This window comes from Gobius niger, assembly GCF_951799975.1.
Source record: "Gobius niger genome assembly, chromosome: 12".
NCBI classification, from domain to species: Eukaryota; Metazoa; Chordata; class Actinopteri; order Gobiiformes; family Gobiidae; genus Gobius; species Gobius niger.
Genome location: NC_136863.1, coordinates 12,223,745 through 12,243,890, shown reverse-complemented (window position 1 = coordinate 12,243,890; position 20,146 = coordinate 12,223,745). Strand labels below are relative to the sequence as shown.

The 20,146-nt window shown below is 42.1% G+C and overlaps 1 protein-coding gene across 3 annotated transcripts in view; it reads right to left on the bottom strand.

Moving 5' to 3' along the window:
* The window catches only part of LOC306972063 (leucine-rich repeat-containing protein 4C-like), a 187,873-nt gene that overhangs the window by 23,491 nt on the left and 144,236 nt on the right, over positions 1-20,146 (bottom strand). For all 3 annotated transcript variants that reach the window (XM_079568515.1, XM_079568517.1, XM_079568516.1), the window contains one exon: positions 1,533-1,607. The gene's annotated coding sequence lies outside the window, so the exon portion shown is untranslated. The remainder of the gene's footprint in view (positions 1-1,532; positions 1,608-20,146) is intronic.

The window sequence follows — 20,146 nt, the reverse complement described above, 5'->3', positions numbered from 1 at the left end:
ACAACCTTCTCTTTTTATTGAGACTGGCCTGTGCCTCCTGGCTGGATTGTTTTTGGGCGAAGTAATTAATAAAATCACTGCCTTATCTCAATATATTTTGGGGAAAATACTGTGTGTGGTGTATGAAGTCAAAAGTGAAATCTCTCCCTTGCCTTTCTGACTAATAAGACACAGGAAAATGTAACTGTAAATATGTACACAAACCATGCAAAGGCAACCTATTTCTGCTCGTGCATCTGGGCTCAGGACACAGAGGCAGCAGTCTTAGCAGAGATACATAGCGTTCCCAGCTTCTCTATATGAAGGAGCTCCTCACGGGTAACTGAACTCCTCGCACTATCTCGGAGAAAACTCATTTCGACCTCTCGTATCCTGGATTTTGTCCGTTTGGTCAAGACACAATTCTCATGAACCATAGGTGAGAGCAGGAACATGGATTGACTGATAAATCGAGGGCTTTGTCTTTCAACTCTTCACCACAAGATTCTCACACAGTGACAACATCGGCTTCAAACCGCCCTGCTCGTGCTGAAGGTCCTGATTTAATGAAGCCAACAGCACAGCAAAATCTGCAGCAGATGTTTGACTAACTGTCACATTCTCCTCGAGACCTTACTGGGGAAAACGCCAAGTTCCAACGCACCATCCTGGCCCCATCTTCTCAGCAGTGTGTGATTCCTTGTCACGTAGGTCAGGAATTGTGTCTTTTTTTTCCTTAATCTAACATGACATTGTGAACGTATTGAGACTAATTGGTGCAAGACTCTAATATGCCCTACTTTCCTACTCCTCATCTGCTTTCCACTTAACATCCCCTGCATCTTGCCATTTTAACGAAATGGATATTGTTTCCTAGCAACGAAAGAAAAAACCACCAACGATATTTCTTATATTTTCAACTGTATATATGTTTTGTTTTTCCTGTTTATCAATGGTTTGTTCCTGGAGGATAGAGTGAGGATAAGTGCTGCAAAAGTCTGTGTCTATCTTAGCTGCTGCTGCATTGTTTGCCCGAGATGTGGCGTCACTGTTCCCGTCTGGTCCTGTTCATGTGCTGTTTGTGTCGCAAAGTGGGGATTTTAAAGAAAACGATGTCTGAATAGTAAATGCATCAAATTGCTATCTGTTTGGAAGCTGGACCATTGCTTATACCTCAACTTATATCTCAAACAGTTAGTACAATGAGATTTCTGACAAATACATCAACAATAAATAGTCCCCGAATCATTGCCCGCCCATCTGTCTGCTCCAACCATTGAAAATCATTTGGCAAAAGTAGAACAAGCCCTTTATCGACAGCCCACCATTTTCATTGAAGATTAAATTCTGCAGCTTTACATTTGAAGTCAAACGTTTAGCTGAGACAAACTGATCTCATGAATCTTTAAACTGACAAACAATCGCAGGATGTTTCTCAATTTTTGCTCCTTTTTTCGTAGCTCTTTTTTCCCGGCCAGGCCAATCTCCAGCATATTGCATGCACCCCGAGAGCGCAATGATCACAGAGGGGCATCTGTCTCGCGTCTTTTTACCTGCCAATTCAATCCAAGCACTGAGGGTTTTCGGTCAATCTCATCGTAGCATCCAATCCTCTTTAACTCCTTGCCCTGGAAAACAAGCAACAAGAAAATACGAGGTTAGCTATACGAAAGAAAATTAGACTTAGAAATAGATGCATTCTGCTACACTGTTGGGATGTCTTCGCTGCGGCCTATGACTAATGCACTGTGTTCAGAAAAAAGATTATGATGTATACTCAACAACCCGAAACACCGTTATTTTAAACCCTTAGGACCTCACGCATCTAATTGAAAATTCTCTTTACTCGTTCTAAATAATCATCGAGTCATCTTGTTAGCTTTGCCTTTGGACCACCTTTCCCCGGCCTACTTTTTGCTGATGCCTGATATTTGTGTTGCCTTTGGAGAAGCTCTAACTAACAAGGGGAGTGTTACTTAAAGTCCAGTATGGCTTTACTCCCATGGGACGAAATATAAAGTATAAAGGTAGTATAAAGGTGCGGCATGCGGCGAACATACGTATGCACAAAAAAAAACGGTCCATGCCATGCAAAACCACGGCCCCTGTTGAATAAATCATGAGAACCAAAAGCGAACAAAGACAGAGCTTTGCAGTTATCCCCGCCGTCCATTAGCACAGTGCAGGGAAGTGTGGAGTGCAAATAGGAGTGTGTTTGATCTGTGCGAACATTACTGGGTGGTCCTTTCATGACCCCCCTGGCTTTTGTTTTTTATAAGATAAGGCTCAGAGCTTTGGCTGGCTTCATCTCATTTAGGCCCAGCACTGTTTTCACATTACTGTCGAATTACCTCCAGATGACTGCCAGCAGAATACCAATAGACGGCTGCAGACGCATTGGTGGCCATTACACGCCCAAACAATGGAAGAGTGATATAAAGCACAACTGAATCAAATCACGGAGGGTTTTGAGGCATCTGGGCCAACGTGGAATAACCCTCTCCAGAGTATCATTCTGGGAAACAAATGGATTTACACCCCTGAGAAGCAAATTATTTTTATTGGAAAAATAGTGACACAGTATTGATCGGGAGGAGCTCGGTGTCCATTTTCTTTGTTGGTTAAAATTGCAATTAAAAGGTCATGGAAAGTGCAATGACTAGAGCAGAAGAAAAATGCAACTCCCGGACTCCCCCCGTAGAAGACCGTGATTGTCCGTGAGAGTAAATACTAAGCTGACAGAAAAGAAAAAAGGAGAGAGGGATATTGTACATCCAATTACAAAATGAAGATATTTTTTTCACTTAAACATGGCTGTAAATACTGTTTAACTGGCGCTAGCCCGCAATTAGATTTGCCTGTTAGCCTGTTAGCAGCCCGTTAGCAGCTTCTTCTTCGTGATTCTTATTAGTGTGTATTGCACCTCTGACCCGTAGGCAGCGAAGTTGCAATTGTGGTTTTCTGGCCAGTGAAAGACCCCCAAAACATCCCATTAACACTTGTATGACCCCCAGAGGGACTACGAGAAGGATTTATTAAGGTAAACAAGCTACTAAATATTGCCATACATGATAGACAGTCATTAACATCCTTGTATATAAAAATGCAGGTGCATATCCTCTTCTAACTCTACTAGCATTGCTTGCGATATGGTTGCAATCCAGTGAACATTTTTTTGCAACATGGACTCATTTAAACTGAATATTTGGCTAGTTCCAAGCCACATCCTCTCACAAGCTCCACATGTATTACAGATATCACACGCTATCACAGATTTTCCCCTCAATAACTACAAGCCCCAAGTTGATGAAGTTGTCTTTGGCGAAGCACGACAGATGATGCCCACACAGTAGATGATGGTAATGATGGATACAAGGCTTTGCTGTTCTAATCATTATCATCGCTGCTATAATCAACAACATCAATAATACTTTCCGCCATTGCATATTCACTCAACACCCCCTGGCTTTCCTCCCACTTTGACAAAGTAGAGCAGCATTTCATTAACAAATATGTCAAAAAAAATTTGGACTAACGATAAAAGTTATTTTTCATCGGGCTGAAATATTGAAGACACTGCAACCATGCCTGATTATATAGCTACTGCTGCGGCTATTGTTTGTCATTACTGTACACATGGGAAATGTAAGAGGATCTTTGAAGATATGGCAAGCAGCGATAAACAAAAGGCTAATTAAATATTTGATGTCCTCAGGGAAGCTGACCTCAAATGTTGAGCTCTGTTTGTGTTAAGCTTGCTGCATTAAGGTTACTTTAATATTTCTTAACTTCTTTCTAGGATCTTAAGTCTGGGGGGATTTTGGTTAATGATGTCCTTTTTTTCTTTCTGTACAATAAATATAAACCAAATTAAATCAGGGATTTGAAGGGGGATGTTATTACAGCAGGGATCTCCAACCACAAACTCAGCCCTCATTTCAGTGTTTTACGAGACACATTTTAGACATTACATTTTCTTTAGACCTTCACAAATGCACACAGTTAAACTGTGGCTGCTGGCTATTGTCTGCTGCTCAGAATAGCATAGTGTTAAGTCTGCCAAACTTGAGCATTTTACACATGATCAGAAGAAGGAGCGGACGCGTTACTGCAAGGCATGTGAGAGACGATCTCTCAGCATGGTGGCTAACAACTGAAAGCTAACTTGGGATATTTGCAAGTTCTTCTGCCGTCACGATGCAGAAGTGATATTTTTACCATATGTCCCTGATCTGATGTCACTTTAAAAGGTGCACTATGTAACTTTTTAGGAAAAAAAAAAAAAGACTTGATATGTCCATGCATTTTATCTTTTAGTGACTAAGTGGCGTTATGGGTGCAGCGTGGCACCTTTGATTTCCCTCACAGTGGCCTTTATGATGCCCCAGAATAATTTGATTTTGGGTTTCTGGCCCGTGTCTGGTACGAACCCCTGAAACAATTGATCCTGGAGCATCATAGAGGACACTGTGAGGGAAAGCAAAAATGCCATGCTGCACCCATAACTCCACTGAGTCATTAAAAGGTCGAATGCGCACATTTTTTTTTCTTTCACCAAAACTGTTGCATAGTGCACCTTTAACTATACATAACAAAGTGAAGCACAAACACATGGATGAGCCCACAGTGTTTTACTGCCCTCAAAGGAGTCACACACACCTTGCCAGCTGGCCACGGACCTTTCAGGGCAAACAGCCGACTGAACCACACTCGGCACGAGGGGCATGGAATAACGTTCTCTGGGTGGGCAGTAAATGAATTGTGCTCTGATCCCAGTGACAAAAAGATGCTTTGGTGATATCATCATATTGTGATTATTTATTATTATTAAGTTTTATGTAGTTCTCTGTTCAAATACAAACGCCTTTCATCAAGCTCTGCTGCTCGGTGTCATCTCGCCCGAGTGAGTGACAGGGGGATTAAAGAACAAGATTGGGTATCAACAGAATAAATGTGCCACCTTTGGTACTTGCCTTGTTATCGAGGAATGCCCAATTTGACATTGTGGTCTCAAAGTTATTTCACATAAAAATGACATAATGTATACTGTAAATGCATCACTGTCTAGTCAAACCTATATAGTTCTATTTGCTCTCTATTGTGCCTCCCCGAAGATCAAGTGCTTATCCGTGTGCTGCAGACTACCTTTTATAGATGGCCCCCAGGCATCATTTATCATGTGTAACATCAGTTATAGTTGTATTACTGGGAGTCTTCATGAAATCAAAGATCCACTCAGCCATTTTTCCTCTTTCCTTTTTATTCCCCATGAACTCTGAAAGATAAAGTCCGAGGGAAGTTCAACAAATCAAGACTAATGCCGCCGCCTTCTGCTCCTCATTGCGGCGCATGTGACCCGAAGGTCGCACTACATCACTCACTGGAAATGACCAGAAATGCATGTAAGGCAGAATCAATTGGCTGCCTCGGCTACTCCTTCAATTAAGACCTTTGTGTGTGTGTGTGTGTGTGTGTGTGTGCGTTGCTGGGGGGTGGAGGGGGGAGGGGTGGTCGGTGGTGTGGTTTGCAGCCAGATCCCGTTGCAGGTCTCCCCAAGGAGCTGTAAGTGCTGAAATCAGCTCAGCCTCGCCTGCCATTTGTCATTATCTAATGGTAAATCCATGTGTGCTTGGTGGAGCGCTCTGCCGCGGCCACACCACAAGGCACAAGACAGAGAAGTCAAGAAGAACGGATTGAATGGCAGACCCTTTTTTTCTTTTTCTTGAAGTAGTATTTGACTTGTGAAAGCCTTGAGCGATTTCACACTGGGTTCTGAATATACCGATATCCTCAATTTGATTATAACATTCAAGAACAGATTGTGTTGACATTATTGTTTATGTGGTGCTGTTACTATTTAAAGTTCTACTCTCAGGCTTATGTACTGCTGCAAATCACCACCAATCACTGGATTTAGCCACAGGAGAACTTTTATGAAGGGTACATCATTGACAGCAATGAACGGAGCAGTCTTATGCAGTGGGTGAGGTCCAGTACTTCAGTCTCACATGTTTTATATGGACATTTAAACCTGATTGTATTGTTTTATAATATTGCACAATGTAGCCATGAATACTGAAGCTTCTCAACACCATCTGACACTCACTGACACTGACTCAAACAAACAACAGAATTGCCCTGCATCTTCTTCATGATAACTTCACAGACTCAAACAAAATCAGGTTCAAATTATAAAAATTATCAGGATTACGATAAACAATTAGTTATCTTCTCAGAGCAACGGGAAACACAAAAATAATAATAATTGAATTAGACTTTCAAAGCACTTTTTCATATGCTCATAGACGCTTTACAATTATTCATGCATTATTCATTCACTCCATTGGTGGTGATAAGCTAATATTGTTATATATTATCTAAGCCACATTTCCGAATCACTCAAAATTTCTGCTTCTGAATTCTGAATTCTTTCGCAATCCCTCAAATGAAATGATGTGAAAAGCGATGTAGCGTATTCCCTGTTATTGCGTCGCCTAAAGATGGTGCTGAGAAGATAAAACAAATTAACTAAATTAAAAGTAGGCGTTAAGATGGGGAATTATGTGGAACAAAGGGTACAATTTTGTGATTTTCTCCATTACATGATCTGTAACTTAATTAAATTAGGATGCGGCTAAATCAGTACTTTAATATGATTTTAATTAATTCAAGTCTGAGCCATAGTGAGAGCCGTTTGCGGGCGAGCTTTACAGGCATTTGTGTCAGTTTGGCTTTATCTCATTTAGTGGATGCGTCTGTGCGGAGGCCTTTGTTGTTACTGTAATGCTAGTCCAATTACAGCCAACGACAGTCTAGAATAGTTTGAAATATGTACGAATGTGCGTCAATTCGCCATAGCATTACATTTTAATTGGAAAACTGGAATTTGAATAATGTAAAAGAACGACTTGATGTTTGTAGCTTTGGAATCTTTGTAAACACGGTTAGCTAGTCTGTTTCGGTTAAAGAATAGATGGGACACGTTGAAGGGTGCAGAAAGCCTGGAGCAATATTACTCTTGTAGTGAATGCAAACAACAAGAAAGCTTCTGTAGATAAAAAGCATACGGTTCTCAATTCAATCACCCAGTCCAAACACTGCACCTCATGTTTCTCACAAAAAACAGATAAACACATACGTAGCTATTCATTTGCAAACACAATACGCATCTGCAGTTTTCAAAAAGGCCACGCTTCATCGTGCTGAGTGCAGAACCGAATTAGCGCAATCACGGGAGATATGGAATTAATATGTCTGATTAAGTGGCTGACTGAATTAGCATTTAGCGTCCGAAGAGATTTGCTGCAATGGAAGGGAGGGATCTGCTCCGAGGCGAGGCGCGCAGGCCGACAGATGTGGCTTTACTTTCAAATCTGGTTTAACAAGAGATGAGCGAGGAAACGGGGAGGAACCGCCTCCATGTGGCTCGTGGCTCTGCACCCCTGTTGTCTCTTTGTTCTAATTAATGTTGACATGAGATTGTCCCTTCAAACTGGCGTGACAGTGAAATGGAAGCGCGGGTAGCCACAGTTGACTGGTGTAATACATGCCCGGGTTGTCACTTGTTTCTGGTGGTGTAGGTAATTGCGTTTGGCTGTCACCATGTGGAACAGGAATGACATGTGATGGGTAACGAAAACAGGCCTTTTTTATGAGGGATCAAAGGAATACAGTGGACAAATAAGACATTAGGGGCATCACAGACAGTAGGAATCGATAGAAGTACTTATCAAAGGTTCTAGCTGAGGCTAATGTGAAAGATCGCACACACAAAAACGGTTTCATATTGACATCCGTTACAACATATTTAGTCATATAATGCTCTCTTTTTTCATAAATGCAAGGTTTGTAGGTTTTTGGAAACACAAATTATGACCATTATATGTTTTGGTCCCAATCTCGTATCCCCAAATCCCACTGTCTTAAAAAATATAGCCCGGACCATATCAAAAGACAAATGTTGGCCTCACTCAGAAGGAGTCTGTGCCTGATTCTTCTTGACATTACAAGTATGTCTTTATTATATATCAAAGCATGCAAATTCAAATTGAATCAAAATTTGTAAAACCGTGATCTTGGTTGTTCCACATATTGGTTTCTTATTGTGGATAAGCTCTGTCTATGGATACAATATATGATCATAGTAAAATGAACTGACAGGTTATAGGAATGTCTTTTGTGTGAGTAAAACAACAAAAAATTGGTGAAGATAGATTGGTCATATGATGCTAAGTTAAAGCAGAGCTAAGTAACTCATGCCCCTAGAGGCCATAAGCGCCACTGCAGGTGTCGTAGCATGTTGCGTTTTTTTACCCATTAATTGTCCCTGAGAGTAAATACTGTTTAAGTGGCACTAGCCCACAGTTAGCTTTGCCCGTTAGCCTGCTAGCTTCTTCTTCGTGATTCCATTAGTGTGTATTGCACCTCCGACCCGGAGGCAGGGACGCTGCAAGGATGATTTTCTGGCCAGAGACACCGGGGGAGATGAAAAACCCCCAATCATCCCATTAACACTTGTATTACCCCCAGAGGGACTACAAAAAGGATTTATTAAAGTAAATAAATCTACTTTCTTCTTTAATAATATTATAACATGTTGAGATGTCAATGTAGGAAAGGCAGTTTTTTTAGTCTTTCTTTGCTCAGAAGGAGGATCCATCCGCGGCTTCACTGCTGACTTTTCAGTGGAACAACTATTTGATGTCTGTGTGTGATTGATTGATAGATTGTTTGTTTTTTTTGTTCAACAAGTACAGACTACTTTGCATGGACACAGCCAATATGCTCCAGCCATTTCTGTGTTGACCAATTGCACTGGTGATGTGATTGAGTCATTTCAAATCCCCTCAGATGAACTAATGAGCAGAACAATGGCACAGCCTGTTAATCATCCTGAGTGCAGGCTGAGAGTGCGGCTTTCAAACACCTGACCTGTCACCCACAGTCCAGGGGTCCCGCATTTGCAGGCTGTCATTGTGTCCTTAAGCAAGACACTTATCCTTCCTTGCCTCCAGTGTCTGTATACACTGGTGCATGAATAAGAGTGTGAATGGGTGAATAGTTCTTTATGTAAAGTGCCAAATGTGGGTGGAAAAGCGCCATATATAAATTGAGGCCATTTACCATAACAAGGAGAAAGTCTCCCCTGTTTCTGTTAATCATATCTAATCTGTATGCTGTTTTGCATGGCACATTCACTCTGCAATGTTGATATTGGGTTTAATAAAGCAGGTTATTACGCTTATTTGTCCACCAAACAGCATCAGTATAAAAGCTTGGATATCAAACGTGCCAACTCATGTGCAAAACAAGCAGCACGTGCAATTTGGATCAGCACCAGAGACATTTTCTCTCATTTACACATCGGATTTGGGGAACAAGTACAGAGACACAAATGCAATTTCAAATGGTAGATTCGGTGCAACATATCCACAAATATAACTGTATGCAATTTTCCAGCCCTCCCTGATTTTGTGCCCTTGACATAATGCACACCAAGAAGCTCTAAAGAATAGGATCCCAGATGGGATAAATGAGACTCAGGTGGAAAGGTTCTTTGAGGACAAACAGATGAAAGAAAGAAAAAAAAAGTGAAATTTCCCCTTTCAAACGCCTCATATGAAAAAGCTTTGAGCAAGAGTGCGGGAGAGCAGAAGTCATGCTACAGGGCTGATGCCAAAACGGAATGAAAATTATCGACAAAGGCCTCGCAGTTCACAAAAGGAAGAATGTAATTACTTTGTGGGGGTACAATCTACGGCTGAGTCCAGTTAACACGTCTGTCCTTAGAGTTCATTCATTATAAGGTTAAGGTGAACGACACAAGCAGAGGAGGGCAGCTTTCATACCTGCACATTTTGCTGCTGTTGTGCTTCACTGGGAGTGTGGCTTGCATATTATCAATATTCATAGACTAACCTGCAATTGCACATATCAAGCGAGGAAGTGTTCTATTGGACGGTGGCTGAGGAATTGGTTGAAACAAATCAAATTGACTATACTAATCTAGGTAGCCTGGAAACCCAGCGTTGCAAATCATTAGTCAGGCAGAACGAGTAGCCTATTTAGCGCACATGCTTGACTAATGGTTATAAGACGCCGCTGCCGTTGTCCATGAGGCACAATTTAATGAATGACTGCATGCATGGTTAGGGTGTTGCCTCAGAGACTAAGCATAAGGGCAAAATAAACACTTATCCTGAAAACCAATTACAATGAAATATTTTTTGAAAAACCTGCACAAGGAGTAAACAAAATTACCCAACGTCTTGCTTTGTAGTACTTTAGGTGAGTCATAATGTTGGCCATTTAGCATAACAACCAGCCCTTTCCTTCCAACACATTTCCCTGGTCAGAAACAAACAGTTTATTTGAACATGTTTGAGTAATCCCTCATATGATCCAAAGTACCATACATTTTCAAACGTTAGCTTGTTTCAATTTGTTTCACTCGCATACCAAAGAGTTTGACATCAACATGTAAAATTGACAGTCCTAATTGCGACTACATTGAATAGAATACTGGAGTTACAGAATTTCGGCCGAGATTCAATGCTGATCCATCTTGTTCTGTCTCTATGGACTGTGGTTTGGATGCAGTACACAATGCCAGGGGAAGACACTCATTTCATTATAAAGACCATTATCCTCATTCCACCCTAAGGATAAAAGTTGCATTACATTTGTTTCCCATTATATCATTGCACTGTATAAAATGTAGTCTAATGAACATCCCATGTCCTCAAGACAGTCATGGAGCACTGCATCTGCATTGTTGGCTTTATACATGCTCATTTATGCTTGACTATTTTTTTAATATATATTATTCATGCCTCCTAGTGCACTTGATTTCTGCTTCGCATTGTCATGTCTAGTAAACACGCTCTTGCATGTGCCCTCCTATATGCTGATCTCTATTTTTACCCAGTCCTACTTAAATCCACATGTTTCACTTCAATATGCATAATCAGCCAGAATGCTAGTCACCAGTGCTGTAGCTATGCACGGCGCGATAAACTAAGCGCGCTGAAGGAAGGATGCTGAAATCCCCCTTGGGCTGGAAGCTAAGGATGCTAAGCGGATTTACAGTGTGATATCAGGGCTAAGCAGAGCGTTCATTACAGGTATCAGGAGGTAGGTTTGATAGGTGAGTTAGCAAGGAAGTGTTGACTGGGTTCCAAAGAAAAGGCTATTCCACTAAGGGCAGATTAAAATGTGGATATTTTTAACGCCGAGGTGGGTTCCATTGTAAGGCATTCGACTATATTTTCCCGAAGCTAGAATTGTCTGAGAGCGACATGCTTAATTTCACCACATTTTAACCACCTCAGTTTTTTTTAGACCAACAAACTTTAACGACAATGACCATCCTGTTGAAATAAAGAAAAAAAAACAGCGTTTCCTGATGAATTTCAGATTCCAGAGAACCTCCTCATGGTAGCTTTTTTGATCACGGCCAGAGGATAAAGACATGGGCAGGGATGAAGGCCCTGTATGAGGGTGGCCCCGGACATGACCTGGAGCCAAACCATATCCGGGGCATCTTCCAAATGGCGCTGTCCCAGGTACAGGACAGCTGTAGCCTCCATGAGTCCTCCATGTCAGTTGGGGTGCAGGCGAACCCATCTCTCATTCACCCCTAGGTACTGCTGCTATCCCGTGCTCTGGGCGGGGTCCTTGGTATATTTGTTCCGTGTATTTGTGTGAATGTGTATTGAGTAGCAATTCTTCTATTCCTTCAAAAAGGTGCGCAATCGTCGACAGGATCAACATAATGTATTTCTAGGCTTTATAATTGAAGCGATACGATCTCACAATGAGGGGTATAAAATTCATAGCTCTGCCTACTCTCCTAATTCCTTCATATCAAGCATCAGACTTTGTTCTGAAGTTGGATTTTCCAGCTAGTGGAACAAATGGAGACAGATGAAAAGCTGTCGAACTGCCATTTAACAAATTAGAAAAATGGCATAATCAGCATATGCTGCCACTAAAGAAAGGCAAAATGTAACGGTCCAGAAAACTCTGCCGCCTTTTAGAGGCATTGCTTGTATGGATTAGCTTCAATTGGTTCAATCCAGACCTACTTCACTTAGAATAGGGAATGTTAAACTGTTAAAAAAAAAAGTATATTTTGTCCTTTGCAAGCTTTCCTGTGGGTGCTGTTCTTTTTTCTGTACTTTTTTTGATACCTATGTTTTATTAATTCAATTAAATAAAAAGTAAAAAAGGATTGTTCAGGAAAAAGTCCTAAAACAGTGAAACAGGAGCTACACAGGCCGCAGCAGCGTCACCTGTACCTTCGTATTTTGAGCACAATCTCCATTTAAGCAGCGATACAAAGAGCAAAAGAATGTTGTCACCTCCTGAGCTGTAGGTACAGATCCACATGATGATGACACAGTTTCTTTCAGCTAAACCATTCTAAACACACTGCGCTTTGATGAAGCGAAAGCACTTCAGACGTCAAAGATCTTTACATGGTGAGAGCGCTCACTCTGCCACTAATAATTTACCAAAACTGTACCAAGAATGTCTAATACAGAGTGAGCACTCACTTTCCACAAACAATCCTTGATATTCCCCTCACTGCAGCTGCTTGTAAAGTTGTAAACAACAGCACGTAAGCTCAGCCTCCGGGTCTGTTGCTAAAGATAAAGAGTTGCTTGATTTTGCTTTTCAATTTCCCTAAAAACTCAAGTTTCTTGTTCAGTCCTGGTTTAGTCCTTGTTTTTAACTGGTTTAATCTAGCTCTGGGTTTTACAACCTGGTCTAGTCCTGGTTTAGTCCTGGCTCAGACCTGATGCAGACCGCGGCTCTGTCATCTTTATTACAAACGTTTGGTAAGTTCTAGCTTTGCTTCGCTAAGATAACAGCCTCCTTTCTACGCACACGTTCATGTTGCTATTTCTATACTTACTGTGGGTCATATATTGACGTTTGGAGAGAAAACTTGGCACCGAAAGAATTAAAAAATTTTGATACTGCCCTCTACCGGGGCTTTTCGGTCGGTACCAAGTAGATACTGTTTAACGGTACCCATGACAAAATGAGTACTGATCACCTGACATATAACTGAGTTTCCAAATTGAAAATGCAATGGATATTTCAATAGCGCTATACCTAATAATCCATAATTACCACACCTAATGTAGCCAGGAGCTATGTCTGCCTTTGCACCCAACAACCTTTTTGTCCACACCGTTTCGCAAAACTGAACCGTCTTATATCTCATCGGCTGCACGTTCATTTTCGCTGACACCCATTCAAGGCACACTGGATTGGACGGTGGAGACAAAACATGCCTAGTGTGCATCCAACAAACCAAACAAAGACGTGTGTACTGCCTCATGTTCCTGCTGTTTACTTGAGAGCGCAGCAGAAGCACCGACGCGTCACGCACAATCACCCATGACTCTCCGCTGACTCGACCATCAGCCTGTGCACTCTTGAAAACACTCCACAGACTGGATTTAAGCTCCGTCTGCAATCACATGCCACCAAAGTTTGTCAGGACGGAGAAGGCCTTAATTGCAGATCAGGTGAGACTTACGGTGAGCACAATGACAATGTTGTAGATGCACCTTGACACCAGTGATGAGAATGATGAAAAGCCGTGAGTGCAAAACACCGAGCGGAGCCACAGGCAAATGATGTGTTTAGTGCTTTCAAATCTGACTCATCACAAGGAAGTGTGCTCATGTGGCAAGGAAGAGAGGGTGATGGATTTGGATTGAGCTTGTATGCAATGTCCTGAGAAACAAGATCCGTCTGCTAATGAGAAAAAAAGTGCTGTCAGAAAATGAAAATCAAACTAAAGCGATTGGTCACAAGTCAGAAGGAACCAACATTCAAATACAGTATATGCCACAACATACGTCTGGTCCCTCGATGTTACATGCCGAAGAAGAACAGTTTGATTTGTCAGTACAAGAGATTCTATTCAAAGTAAAACCAAAGGCTGGTGTAAAAGCATGTGTTTAAGACGCATTGGCCGTGGTGTGAAGTGTGTTCCTATGTGACTGTGAAAAAAGACAGAGTCAAAGAGAGGAGACAGTAGATAACTACATGGAAACGAAGCCCGCTCTTGGGGAAGCTCCCCTTCTCCCTCAGAGGAGAGGGCGGCCGTCTGAAGAGGTTATTTATTTTTCATCTGGAGTTGGAACTGAAGAGCGCGGGGAGAGCCCCAGTGGAATTACTGACTGTAGATGGAGCCTCCTGGGGCTACTGTCTCCCCTGTCCCCCTCTCTCTCTGTCTCTGTGTGTGTGCCTGTGTGTGTCTCTCTTTCTCTCTATTCACCCTCGCCGCTCACTTCCAATCTCGCACCTTTCTGATCTCCACCAGAGAGCTGCTGGTGTCTCTCTGGGAGAAGCGGGAACGAGACTCACCGCTCATTCCTGATGCCATTTTTGCCTGCCTGCACAGTCAAACTATATTCATCCCACAGCGCCCGGGTCTGTTCAGCTGCGCCAAAGCCGAGCTGAGCCCACTTGTTCCGCAGGCTCCTCCCAGACTTGTCTATCTCTACGTGGGTAGCATAGCCTCTTATCCCAGCCCTCCTCATTAACAGCATTCCCATCACAACCCAGCGTCATTAAAAGAGCCACTTGTCCTCCCCCCCCATCCCCTCTGGTGTTTTTTTTCCTTTCATCATTCTATTTCTCCATTGGAATGAGGCAGCTACACGTGAACGTCTGGGTTGACACCTTTACTCCACTAGGACCAGAGTGAATTATTGGGAGGCAGAGAAGTGGGGCTCCTTAAGCTTCGCAAAGCTCCTTCTCTGTAGCCCGCTCCTGGTGTTGGGACGTTGTCATGGGAGTGCATGAGAGGCTGCCTTTCTGCTCCCAATTTCTTTTAATGAACAAAGGTGTCAAATGCATCCTTACATTCGGGTCATTTGGGAGGCTCCCTGTTGCGGCATAAAGTCAAGATGCTAAAAATAAGAGTGGTGCAGGAACAGGAAGTGTAAGCGTAGGGAGTGCGCGGTAGTTTGAGTTGGATGTGAGGCAATCCCTTCCCCTCTTTTGGCACCTGGAGAGGGACTACGGCCTTGTGTCGGAGCGGGTTTTTTACCCAAGCACATAATTAAGATGACATTGTTGCTCCAGTAAAGTGCTTCTCGGCACCAAAGCTCCTCCGCGACTATCTTACCTGGAGTGCGAGACAGAAGTGCACCAAAACAAACCTCCTCCTTTGCCTTTCCCCCTTCACAAACGCTGCATGCTTTTACTTTGCAAATGGGTTAAATAAAATTACATTTCTATACGGAGAGGAAATCAGTGGAGAGGGTAATAGGACCGGCTGCAGCAGTAGATTTTGTATGAAGGCGCACTCTTTATTATTCCTCAAATAGAAACAAACCCAGCGCTGCGCTAATCTCCCTCACAGAAAATGGACTCCGCTTTCACATCGCCTCAAAGCCACCAGCTAACAATGGCTGTAGAAGAAATCAAATTTGCTCCCCCCACGCGATAACCTTATTTTCCTTCTCTTCATCTTCCTCTGGCACTCCCCCCCCCCCCCCCCCCCTTACTCTCTCTTCTGCTCTATCTTCTCCACACTTCAGCCGCCACCTAGTTAACTCCGCCATACGACAGAATGCTGAGGATGCAAGACTAAAACCTGCATCAATTAGACTCGAAAGTGCACTTGATTCTTTTTTTTTTTTTTTTGTCTTCCTTCCTCATGCTAAATTAAATTAAGCTATAAATAATTGTGGCATGGAAAGGCAATGAACTTTAATTGCCAGGACTGAACCTCAACACGGGTCATCGCTTGGCGGGTTGTACATTGTTCACACAGTGTCAAAAGGTTGGCGATTGTGCGTATAGCGCTGTATTTCACAGAATTAAACAAATGAGTATGAGTGCTAACGGTTGTGTGAAAAGTTGAGCCGACCATAGAGTTGGGTGTGTTATTACAATACAACACAAGGGCCTTGCACTGACATATAAAACATAGGCTGTGCTTCCTTGCCCCTAACCCCTTCATAAAGTTCTGGAGTCTGTACAAAACAATATAGTGGACTCTGACAGCAAGAGAATTGATTTGGACAATGCACTGTATAATCTAAAGCAGGGGTCTCCAAGTAAAATTTCCTGGGGGCCAATATATATCGGGAGTGTTTTGCCGGGGTCCATAATAAAAAGCTCCAAATTAAATATGTTTTAATTGGAAAAATACTATTGAAGAAACGTTTATATATATATATATATATATATATATATATATATATATATATATATATATATATATATATATATATAGATAAATGAATAATAATGAGCTGAACTGTAGCCTCTTAAAAATAGCTTACACTTGAATTGCACCTTACAAGCCTCTGTCACAAGTTTCTGCTACATTGTAGTCATTATTTATTCACTCCATACTCTGTGGTTGTAAGCTACTATGGTTAAGAAAAAAGAAGCAAATCTTCATAGTCAAGGATGATAACGTTTCGGCATAGCCTTCATCAGATCATTCTTTTTTCATCTTTGAACCACAGTGTATGAGCTACTATGGTTGCCCCAGCTTAGGGCTGTCACGATAATTACTTTATTGACTTATCATTCAATAAATAACAGATAAACGACATTTTTTGGGCTCAATATTTAGCGTCTGTACACTTATTAGCATTCACCCCATGCATTCTTTGTAAAACTTTGATTTCTAACTGAAGCAAATTGAGTTACACTATATTTCATGTTTATTGCAGCTTGTGTGGTATTTAGGACATGAATATGCACTTTTAGAACAAAAGGTTACCGTCATTTTTATGCCTGAGAGTTGACAGTATTGTTAGAGTCAATAATATCGTTGACAGGCCTACTACAGCCGCCCTAGGGCAGACTGTCCAGTTACCACATGGCTATAATGTGTTGTTTGTATAGGGATCTCTTATTTGTCAGTGCCCTCTGCTGGACACGTGTGGAATTCTTTCCCTTCTTTATTTAAGCTGTCCCCTAGTGGCTGACACCACAAAGGAATGGGCTAGAGACTTGCTCTTTTTTTTGGGACACATTTGACATGCATATTTGTGCTCCACAAGTGAAGGGCTGGATTGAATCATCTTGTGGGCTGGAAATGGCCGGCTGGCCGCCTGTAGGAGACCCCTGATTTAGAGTATGTGCTTAAACGTCAAATAACTAAACCACACTTTGACCGTACTTTTGTAATGATCTGACATTCTTGTTGATCAAGGTATGTAATTAATGTCTAAAGAAAATATAGGTGTTTAATTGTTTTGGTTATGGTTTTGCCCTGGTGCATGTGTTCTGTCTCCCTCTTGTGGGTCTTTCTGTTTGGTCCTGAAGGGGACTGGACTCTAGACTCACCTCCAATCAATCGTTGAATTGTTCCGTCTCTGTTGCGGTGCTAGCTGCTCTGCGAATTTCACTGATCTGTGATTTTTCTCGTCGAGTTCGTTTTTTCTTATTCTTGCCTTTTGTCCCTCAGTTCGCCTGCTCTGGAGCCACTCCCTAGACCGAGCCAAGCCACAAAAACTTGTTTTTTTGTCAATAACCTCACTTGCATTGACGCTCTGATTTGGTGTCTGTTCATGGGTCCAACTTTACACAAACCCTAACAGTTTTAATGAACTGAAATTCGTACTGACTGAATTGTCTGCCGCATTGGCCACAGCTCTCTTGTAACAGTGTTTCTTAATCTCAGAGGTTGGTTGGCTGAACAATGGCTATAGAAAAAAAAACAAAAAAACACTACACACAGGTATTTGAGGACAATTGGAGACAGTTCAATTAAGATATCATGAATCGACCCAGAGCCATCTTAAAGCCCTAATAATGTTACAGACAGAAAAGTCTTGCGTCAGCCTTTGCATGCTTCGGCTGCTGCCTTCTTCTTCTGAGGAAGTCCTAATGAACCTGATCGGAACACAGTGTTATTACTCAGCGACGGGTCCAGTATACTATTCAACCCACTGTGGAAGTACAAAAACTCTAAAATATTAGATCCGCTGTATTAATAAAAGGAAGCAGACGGGTTGCTGCATAGTTGTGAGAAGGGCTTTGGAAGGAACATATTCATCTACGGAGCTTTTATTTGTTTGGGACATTTATCTAAAATTGCACAAAACAGGAGGCACATCTTATTGAAATCAGATAACATCGTGATGCTTCGGAACAGTGCAGCTTGTCACACATGCATAAAGCCTTTGTAATGCTTTGTTTCCTATTTTCATTTCTCTCGTCCTCTTTTTCTTTTTTCTGATGTTTTGCACGCGAACACAGTGTACGAGCTAGATCAAACCGCTTTGATAATTTGGCGGAGAACACTGGAGACACTGTGGGGAACAAATTAAACATGATAACTAACTGTGTGCTCGCCCCGTGCGGATAGGAGGGATGGGATGGTTTGAGATGCCTGTGCGTCTAGGATGGGGAGGGTGGGGGAGTGGGGGCAGACACCGAGCTGAACAGCAGCTGTGATCAGCCCCTCAGAGCGCCGCGACAGAGGCACTGCCGGGGCACATGGCACTGCCCTGTGTGACCTCAGGAAAACTGCGAGGCCATTTGTCACCAAGCTATAGTTTCACTAATACAAGGCCATGTAAGAAGCTGTGTGGCAGCTGATTTGGGACTCCCATGCCCCATGGTAATAAAGTTCTGGTCTGATTCCTCACATATGTCCAGTTCAACCCAGAAGACAGACCAGCTGCATTCATTCATCGCCTCATCAACGGCAGCGCTCTTCAATCATCCAATCACAGACCCAGCCCAAGCCGCACTTTCACGTCAGCCAATCACTGCAGCGCTCGTCCCTGCGCCAGCCACTCTTCGCACAGGTTCCCCTTCTTAAGCCTCCTGGTCAATCACTCAGAAATTCCCAGCCGTGCTACAACTCTCCTCCACCCCTTTCTCCGCCTGACCTCTCCCCAATTCTGCTCGTCGTCGACCGGTCACCCTGGGTCTCCTCTTCTACCACCACCAGTGTCCAGGCTCCGGGGAAGATTCTGGCTGTTCGACACCGTGTAGCTCCTATCGTTTATTCAATCTTCTGCCGGGGTCTGAGCCCCAATTATGATTCGCATTCATTCAATAAAACTTTCTTAATGCCTTTTCTGTCTCTGTGAATCTTTTCAGGTTGAAATAATAATAGCAAACCTAAAATAAAGTACTAAAGCAATTGCAGAAAATAACTAGTTTTCTATAATAATTTCTAGCCTAAAGCATATTGTATATATGATGTCATTTTAAAGACTTGCTGCTTATATGATTGTTTCATATGATGTCATTCTATTCCACACACACACACAAAAAGTAATATTTGATAACTGTTTAGGCACAGATCTCATTTAAGAAATGTACTTTATTACCTATGAACAAAAATATTAGTAAAGTTAATTGTCTTTTAACTAATTTTATTATAATGTTGTCAATGGTGTAATAACGTGTATTTGTATTGCACTTTACTAACCTGAGATGACAGGCTTCTAAAAGATACAATGTCATTATTAAGTGCATCCACACTCAGTGCTGGTGTTTTGCCCAATGGCACAACAGAAGTCATTTCCTTACATTTCCAGGGAATTTGAAACCTTTAGACCCATGGATCAACTGAGCCACCAATGTCAATGCATTACACAGCTCATACCAAACAGTGTTTTTTAAGTAATGTTGACCACAATAATTTAACAAGAGGATCATGTTCAGGTCTATAACAGACTCACAAACAGCACATCCAGCTCTAAAGGCTTTATCTGATGAGTTACATGCGCAGGTTTCCTTTGGGTACTCCGGTTTCCCCTACAACAAAAATATGCACAATAGTCCAGGATCAATGATGTGTGTGTGTGTGTGTGTGTGTGTGCGTGTGTGTGTGTGTGTGTGTGTGTGTGTGAATGTTTGATGATGGCGCAGGTATGTGCAGTCGCGACAGTGTTTCTGTTAGTCTGAAGACATACGTAGTTTACCACCGAGTGTGGAGTGGATGTAAAATTGTCTCATGTAAAGCGCTTTGTGACCATGTCTGTGAAAGGTGCTTTACAAATAAAGTCCTTCCCTTTCCTTACACAAGGCTATTACAGTAAGTCGTTGTTCTTCTACCGGACACTCAAAATTACACATAAAAACATAATTTGGCAAACCATCTTTTTCCCCCCCTCCTTTGTTACTAGAATCTAGAATCAGTAAGATTTTTGTTTTG